Source organism: Desmodus rotundus, chromosome 6, assembly GCF_022682495.2.
Source record: "Desmodus rotundus isolate HL8 chromosome 6, HLdesRot8A.1, whole genome shotgun sequence".
NCBI classification, from domain to species: domain Eukaryota; kingdom Metazoa; phylum Chordata; class Mammalia; order Chiroptera; family Phyllostomidae; genus Desmodus; species Desmodus rotundus.
In genome coordinates this window covers 97,723,775-97,730,150 of record NC_071392.1, presented here as the reverse complement: position 1 = coordinate 97,730,150, position 6,376 = coordinate 97,723,775, and the positions used below count along the sequence as shown (strand labels likewise).

Sequence of the window (6,376 nt, the reverse complement as noted above, 5' to 3'; positions counted from 1 at the left end):
TCTCTAAAAGAGGTAAGATCATCTCTGCGCCCCGTAACCTTGGACTTCTGCCGAGTTTCCCTGGCAGCATTTTCACCCGATAAACATGAGGCTGTCTCCCCCAGAGCCAGGAGAGGGCTTCTCGTAGCAGCAGGGAGGTTTGGAAAGCAGAACTTCTCGGGTCCGGGGAGACCCCTGCGTTCATTGAGTCAGACACCCGCCTGGTGCCCCCAACCAACTTCCAGGTGAACTGGCAAAGCCAGAAAAAAATGAGAGCTAATCATTCTGCTCCTTTTTCAAATGTATAGCATTGCCTTTTTTTTTTTTAATTGGGGAACTTCAGTGTTTTTTTTAAACATTTGCAATTTTATTTTTTGGTTGTTATAAAATGATACACGGTCCTTCGAGAATAATTGAGAACTCTGAGAGTGGGCACAAAGGAACCATGGCCACCAGCCCCCGTTCAAGGTGGTAAACAAGGACAATAATGCAGGACAAACTTTTCCAGCCCTTATTAGTAGAGTAATGGGTCTTCGCTTCCCCTTCGCTCGGAGCCCCTGGCTTGCTGTGGGCATCCTTTCTGAACAGGTGTTTTGATGGTGTGACACCTGGCCAGCCTGAGATTGCTACGTCAGGGTTGTCCCTCCCAAACCTGGGCATGTGATATAGTTACGGGCAGAGAGGTAAGGAGGCAGCTGTCTGCTAAGGGACTTCTGGGGAAGGTCTCCTTCCCCCTAAATGAGACACAAAAAGAGACGGTCAGCTTGCGCTCCACCTGGGAATGGGACAGATACAGGGAAGAGGGTCGAGCCTGGAGACTGAGAAATAGAGCAGGAGCCCCGGGCCCGTGTCAGAAGACACCCCCAAATGTTAAGCCAATTTGAGTTGTGAGCCTGTTACTGTGATGAAACTGAATAGCCAGCCTCTGTTCTTCTAAGAAAAATACGGTGACATTTCTGGAGCGACGGCCAAGAAGTGCGGCTACTACCTTTTATGATTATTGTTCCCATTTGCGGAAGTTAAGATTTCTTCAAAGGAAATCTTCAAGTAGCTTTTGCTTTGGCCCCACATGATTTTAATGTCATATAATGGTAACTGCAAAACAAACAACAAAACCAGACTGACCGTTCCCGAGAGTCTATGTGTGAGAGAAGGAGGGGTGAGGAGGGGCGATCTGCTGGAAGGTAGGGGGTGACCACGAAGCAGTGCCTTCTTCCACAGCACACTCTTCATGCTCACAGGGGTTGGCTTGACGTGCGGGTGCTGCTACAGGTGGAGGGGGGGAGAGAGAACCCCCAAGTAATACAGGCCAAATAGAATATGGCACCTTTGATGCTGCCTTCTGAGCCCTTTATGAACATGAACTCATTTAAACTTCATGACAAGCGAGGAGGTAGGTCCGTGGCCACCTTGCCAAGATCACACAGCTAGCGAGATCGGAATAACCTCCAGCCGTCCTGCCTCCCTGCCTTCAGAGAGGCTCGGATTCTGGACTTGCTGCTCCCCCCGCTGGGCAAGCGCTGGCGTTTGCCTTCTTTGAGCCTTGACTCCCCACCTGCTGAGCAAGAGTAATAGGAGAGTGGCTGGGATGCCTTCCCAGCACCTGACTTTGGTGCTAAGGAGAAGGAAGGGGTGGTACTTATTGCTGACTTAGAGCTAACGCAGGGGTGGGTGTTGTTCCAAATTCAGGGATTGCTGCATCTCCAACTGAGCTGGTTGAGGCCGAGGTCCCATGCCGGGCAGCTGCGCCAGCACCTCAGCCTACACAGAGCTCAGCTGTGTGTGGAAGGATGGGACAAGTCACTCCGGAAGCTTCTCCCCCTGAAACACCCTGACATTATGGAATCTTCCTCCTTTGCTCCTGTCTCCCCCCTCTGCCTCCCTCCCTTCCTCCCTCCCTCCCTTCCTTAAATACCCGGAACCGTTGATGTGTTTCCATAGCACCTACCTGGGCAGGGCAGGCCGAGTGGGCTCGCCTGGCACTGGGTGGGGTTAAGGGAGGATGCAGGCCCTTGGTCAGTCTCTCCTCTCCTCTCTGCCGAAACAAGACTTGAAGTCTTGCTGAAGAGTTCTCTTGGTAACCACTTTCTCCAGGGCGTTTTGGGGTCGCCTCTGTCTGGGCGGAGCTCCTACACTGTGCGCAGGCTTCTCAGGGCCCTGGGCCCGGCTGCCGGCAGAGAGGGTGAGCTGGGGCTTTTGCACTGGGTGGGGCCTCCGTCCCAGGGCCCAGCCGACTCACCTCTTGGGCCAGTTGCCTCAGACCTTGGAGACGAGCCACACCACGCCGAGAGGCTTCTACTCCCCCAATCCAGTGCCCAGGGGTGCAGTCCCGCCGTCACCCCAGCCCGCTCCTCCCTTTGTGTTCCCTTCGTCTCTTCTTCGCTTCTCCTGGTTTAAGGAGGAAACACAAAACCTGCTCTTACAAAAGGCCAGTCCTCCACTTTGCCCCAGGTCCCACTTTTTTTTGACCTTCTCAAGGACTTTGAGTCTTTAATTATTCTCTCTTGAACTTCTCTCTCTCCCCACCTTCACTTTTCACCAGCCCCTGGAACTGCTCCCATGTCGAAACAAGAGAAGACACATTCCGGCTTCGCCTTGTCCCTCCAGCGCCCACCCTCCTGTCTCGGCTCTCCGTCCCTGTGTGTTACCTCCTTTCCCACCCATTCGCTAGCCCACTTCAGTCTGGCTTTGGTGCCTCCCTGAATTTGCTTTTGCCAAGGTCATGTTCACGAGCGCATTCAAGTCTTCACGTTCCGGGGCTCCTTAGCTGTACTGATGTAGCCGACCTCTCTCTTTGCTTTCATTTTGTGACATGCTCCTGGTTTTCTTACCTCCTCCCTGGCCACTCCTCCTCAGTCTTCACCCTCGGCTCCTCTCCTTCCTGATTCTCAATGTCGGGTCCCGCACAGTCCTTCATAGCTGGACGTTCATGGGACAGTCTCCTCCATCACCACGGCTTTAAACACGATCTAGTGACCGAGGACCCTCACATTTATGTCTCCGGTCTCGTGGTCACCTAACAATTCCATCGCCCATGTGACAGCCTTGTGGGCATTCCACACTTACGTGTGCGTGACAAAACTTTCCGTGGTCTCCCTGTGGGTTTCCTCTCAGCCCCAGGACAGCACCGCCCTTCAACCCAGACACCCACGTGGTCGTCCTCAGTTTCTTCATTCCCTCCCTCAACCCTCCCAGTCAGCCACTGACAGTCAGTTCTGCTCCCAGACGCCCCTCCGATCTCACTTCCTTTCTTTTTTTTTTTTCTTTTCTGCATTTTTTTCTGTCTTCATTTAATTCATATGGACTTTTTGGGGGTGACGTTGGTGAATGAAGATCTCACTTTCCTCATTGTCCCTTTGCTGCCCTAGGCCAGGTCACGGTTGGCTCCCCCTGGATGTTGTAACACTCTCCTGAGTAATCACCAGCTCCCCCTTTCACCCTGCTGCTGCTGCCGCTGCTGAGACCTTTCGAGAATGAAAATTGAACCAGATCCCTTGCTGAAAACCACCCCGTGCTCCCTAGTGCTCTTACGGTGACATCTAGCCTCTGATTTGGTTTACAGAACCCTTCAGAGCCTGGCCACACCCCGCCTCTCTGATCTCCAGGGCTACCCAGCTTCCAGAGACATGGACAGGCCCTCAGGCCCAGACCGTTCTTTCCTTCCCAGGCCTGTGCCCTTGCTACTCTCTTCTTGGGGTGCCCTTCCTCCCCTACCCCCCCCATTCTCACAGACTTCTACTCATCCTTCTATCCTTGGCTCAGCTTAGATATCACTTCCTCCAGAAAGCCTTCCCTGACTCATTCTCCCAAAACAACAAAAAAAAATCAGATCAGATCAAGAAAAGTGAGTCAGAGCTGGGTTTCTTCCCTAAGGAGGGTTAGGAAAGCTGTGTTTGCATAACAGCCATCTCATTTTTCCCTGCTTCTTTGTTACAGATTAATAGAAGCAGGGCAACAATAGCATCCAATAGAAACACTGACATCCGCTAGAAAAACACCGACCTTTACCTGGTATGTGATCAGCTGATTGGGACAGATCGTCAGAAGAGGAAGGAAAAGCAGAAGCTTGGTTCATGAAATGTGTAGTTGGCCCACATAAAAAGATGCTTAACTGGATTTTATAGAAACCATTTTTTTTTCCTTCCTAATGGGTGGTCCATTATTCCAAGGATAGATTACAGGATTGCTCCCTGCCTTTCACATATGAAATCGCAACACCAGCCTTCTGGCATTTTAAACGCGCCCTAGGTAATCTTGTTTCCTTTCTATTACTGTTATTGGGGATAGCTTGAGGGTTCTGATGGGGAGGAGGCTGGCTGCAGCTATTTTTGACACCCTGTGGCAGCTGCTGTTTGCTGTGCCTGAGCGTAGGGGCAGGATCAGTATTGATGACCGAGAGGATGAATGAAATTACTCTCAAACCAGAGCCCCGTAGTTGATCCCATCGGCCCCCACAAGTCCAGGCAGAGCGTCACGCCCTGACTTGCCGAACCACAGAGTGACAAATGGCATGGTTCCGGGGGCACCCGTGGCTCCTCTTCCAAACGTGTCTGGTTATCCAGCCGGGCCCTTGCTCATGGGCAGGTGTCGCAGAGCAGGCAGGCTGCTAGCAGGATGGAAGGAGGGGGCGAGGGGACCAGTACCATTGAGAAGTTCTTAAAACACTTCCCCTGATCTGATTTCCTTTTTGTTTGTTTGTTTTAAAAATCACTGCAAATCTCTGGAAAACCAGAGAACTGGAAAGAGAAAGTAAGGTGTCAGTGTCAACACACACCAGTGACACCGAAGGAGCCCCTGCTCCCCATTACTGGCAGTGGTTAGCGTCTGCTCGCCACCTTGTGGTCAAGTCCAGGGACTGCACACTCCCCTCGGTTCTGCCTGCGTCGTGCAGTGGTGGGACCAGGATTTGGACCCTCATCAGCTGCCCCTCCCCAGTCTGGGCTCTAAAGACCTTGTTCAAGTCCCGGTTTGACCACTACCGGCCATGAGCAAGCAGGACTCTGTTTTCTTATCTGAATCGTGGAGAGAGCAACCTTGTGGTATCTCCAGGGAGCCATGAGACTCATCACCACAGGTTTGTTGAGTCACCTGGGTGTGGCTGACGGGTATTGTTTTTCTGAAGTTAACGTAAGAACACCTGTCTTCTATGTTACCTTCAAACATGAAAATTAGATGCCAGCGTGGTTTGGATGTTCAGCACTGGGAGGGATTTGGGATTTGGGGATAGGTGTGACCTCCTTATTTTAGACAAGAAGCTGAAGCTCAGGGAGAGGAGAAAATAGAAGCCGTGAGGTGTGGCTCGCGCTGCAGAGTGCGGACTTGCTGCTCCTCGGTTCCGCAGTGAGTCCGAAGCTCCGACTTCAGGTGAGGGCACCGCAGGGCAGAGGGTCCCAGGCGGGCTCCTGAGAACAGGTCCAGCACTGGCCCTTTGGAAGCTGAGTCCTTCTTCTTGCTGATGAGGGGCGCCCAGAGACCCCGTGAGTGGGGCTTGGCAGGCAGCCCCCGGCTGTGCAGAATCGCTGTCATGGAGTACAGATCGAGCCCAGCATCCCCCCCCCCCTCCCCGTCACTTGTCACTCAACAGAGGAGGAAGCTGATACACTCAGGGCGGGGCAGGAGGGGGGTGGCCCATCCCAGCCACTCACCATTGTCAGTAATTGTTCTGTCCTAGCAAACTGTCCCTGCCATCGCGGCCCTCTGTCTCATTAGGACCAAACACCTATTTTCTTAGAAGGACCTTGGAAGCATGTGTGCACTTTATAACCTTATTAGTCCATTTCACCTCCCCGGCAGCCTTGCAAAAGGTTTGTTTCCAGTTTATGGCTGAGGACAGTGAGGCGCAGGGAGGTGCTGTGCCGTGTGCAAGACCAGTGAGGGGGTCCAGAATTGAACCCGTCTCCACTCCGCTCTGGCTACTGGGCTCATGGCCACCGACGTGTCCAGTGCTACAAGACGCTTTGGCCTCTTGGGGGGGGTTACAAAGGGGTGTTGAGGAGGGACATGTTCTCCTAGGACATCTGTCTTCAGAGTTTACTTAGATTTACTCTGGGACCTGGAGCAGATCAATTACTCTCACTCATTGCTTTTTGAAAAATGAAGTAAAGGGTCCAAGAGGGCAGGCTGAACGCTCCTGCCTCTGGCTGACGCACCGTGACTGCCCAGGTAAAGGCTGTCCCTCCTCTTGTGCCACCTGCCCAGAACCCAGATGCACGAGGCCTCCAAAGTGAGGAGGGAGGGGATGTGAAGGCTCCGGGGATTTCTTCCTACCCTTGAACAGCACACCCGTGGGAAGAGGAGCAGGGACATCCCTGGTTGGAAATACCCCAGTCCCGGAGGGACGATGGCAGCCCTGTCATTTAATGGGAAACAGAAGTCTGTCCCAGAAGTCCTGGGAGAG

The 6,376-nt window shown here is 52.9% G+C and overlaps 1 long non-coding RNA gene across 1 annotated transcript; it reads right to left on the bottom strand.

Annotated features, from left to right (window-relative positions):
* Window positions 1-1,046: 1,046 nt before the first annotated feature.
* On the bottom strand, window positions 1,047-2,334 carry LOC123479689 (uncharacterized). Its single transcript, XR_006655384.2, has 3 exons — window positions 2,219-2,334; window positions 1,928-2,146; window positions 1,047-1,534 (listed from the first exon to the last, which is right to left on the bottom strand). It is a non-coding gene; the product is annotated as an uncharacterized lncRNA (long non-coding RNA).
* Window positions 2,335-6,376: the final 4,042 nt, after the last annotated feature.